The 1,886-nt window shown below is 41.2% G+C and overlaps 1 non-coding gene across 1 annotated transcript; it reads left to right on the forward strand.

Annotated features, from left to right (window-relative positions):
• The first annotated feature begins 646 nt into the window (after positions 1 to 646).
• Positions 647 to 721, forward strand: Trnas-cga (transfer RNA serine (anticodon CGA)). The gene has a single exon. It is a non-coding gene; the product is annotated as a tRNA-Ser (tRNA).
• Positions 722 to 1,886: the final 1,165 nt, after the last annotated feature.

The raw sequence follows: 1,886 nt of genomic DNA on the forward strand, positions 1-1,886 counted from the left end.
ATCGGCCATCACAACCACTAGTTGGAGATTTTAGTTATAAACCAGAAGACTGTAAATGTCGACTCCACTGCACATGGTGCGTGATGACAAAAATTCGACTTTTTGCTTCCCATTACGTGACTTAGATGTTGGCTTCGGAACCTAAACGACAGATGTATAACTGTGCGTGGTCTATACATATCTAATGTTTAAGGATACACACACGAAACGCGTCTTGGCATAAAGTAAAGCTAAACAAAAGGTCACTCGTTGCTGCATTTCATCATCTCAGAGCTTCTGTAAAGTTTGGAAAGTACGAGACGAGGTAATGGCAGAAGGGAAGCTGTGAGGACGGGACGTGAGTCGTGCTTGGGTAGCTCAGTTGGTAGAGCACTTTCCTAGGAAAGGCAAAGGTCCCGAGTTCGAGTCTCGGCCCGGCACACAGTTTTAATCTGCCAGAAAGTTTCATATCAGCGCACACTCCGCTGCAGAGTGAAAATCTCATTCTGGAAACATCCCCCAGGCTGTGGCTAAGCCATGTCTCCGCAATATCCTTTCCTTCAGGAGTGCTAGTTCTGGTAGGTTCGCAGGAGAGCTTCTGTAAAGTTTGGAAAGTAAAAGACGAGGTACTGGCAGAAGGGAAGGTGTGAGGACGGGGAGTGAGTCGTGCTTGGGTAGCTCAGTTGGTAGAGCACTTGCCCGCGAAAGGCAAAGGTCCCGAGTTCGAGTCTCGGCCCGGCATACAGTTTTACTCTGTCAGAAAGTTTCATATCAGCGCACACTCCGCTGCAGAGTTAAAATCTCATTCTGGAAACATCCCCCAGGCTGTGGCTAAGCCATGTCTTCGCAATAGCCATTCTTTCTGGAGTGCTAGTTCTGGAAGGTTCGCAGGAGAGCTTCTGTAGAGTTTGGAAAGTAAAAGACGAGATACTGGCAGAAGGGAAGCTGTGAGGACGGGACGTGAGTCGTGCTTGGGTAGCTCAGCTGGTAGAGCACTTGCCCGCGAAAGCTAAAGATGCCGAGTTCAAGTCTCGGTCCGGCACACAGTTTTAAATTGCCAGGAAGTTTCAGCAACACTGGTGTCGTGAATATTTTTATTTAAAATCACTGATAAATTACGCTGAGAAAAATTAATCTTACGCACCAGCTACAAAAATTATTTCATTTACGTAAAGTCTAAGATTTTTCTGCTGAATGTTAGTTTCACTGTTAGAGTAGGAAAATAATAAATTTTTGTGGGATCTTGTCCTTGGAATTCTAATGTTGTAATATCGATCGGAAGAATTAATGTCTGATTATTTCTGCAGTTTGAAATTACAGCTCCATATGCTTAAGTAATGGCGGCAGATAAAGCACAGTCTGTGTTTCTGCGGACACAAATCTCAGCTTATCTTCAATCTCATCCGCCTCATACATCGTAGAGAACAACAGAAGAAAGGTTTCAAAGACAATAGGATGCCAGTACATTCTTTAAGTGGTATTGTCTTTTGTTTTATGATTATTCTTTGCAGAAAACTGGTTATAAAAATAATAAAACATATTGTTGTTGGAAATTATTTACATTTCATAACATAATAATAAGTCATAATATAATAGTAACTCTTTTCTCAGTTTTCACATATAGGCTTAAAGGTCATTTCTGGATAAATATTCATCACTTCATAAAAGGGAAAACTACTGTCTATATTCGTGCGTACTAGTCCCAATCTCTCTAATGTTATCTCCGTGGTCCTTACGTGAAATATTTTTTTCTTCTTTTTTTAAAACGGCGGACTCACAGATATAGAAGGCAAAATACCTATTTGGCAGAAAGCATTTAGTTTTCTGACGATTCCTAAACAGTATGATGTGATATGTTTTACTATGCTTTCGTAATAAATGACGTTCATTGCTATTTACAATGTCCG

Source organism: Schistocerca serialis, chromosome 5 (assembly GCF_023864345.2).
Source record: "Schistocerca serialis cubense isolate TAMUIC-IGC-003099 chromosome 5, iqSchSeri2.2, whole genome shotgun sequence".
Taxonomy (NCBI): Eukaryota; Metazoa; Arthropoda; class Insecta; order Orthoptera; family Acrididae; genus Schistocerca; species Schistocerca serialis.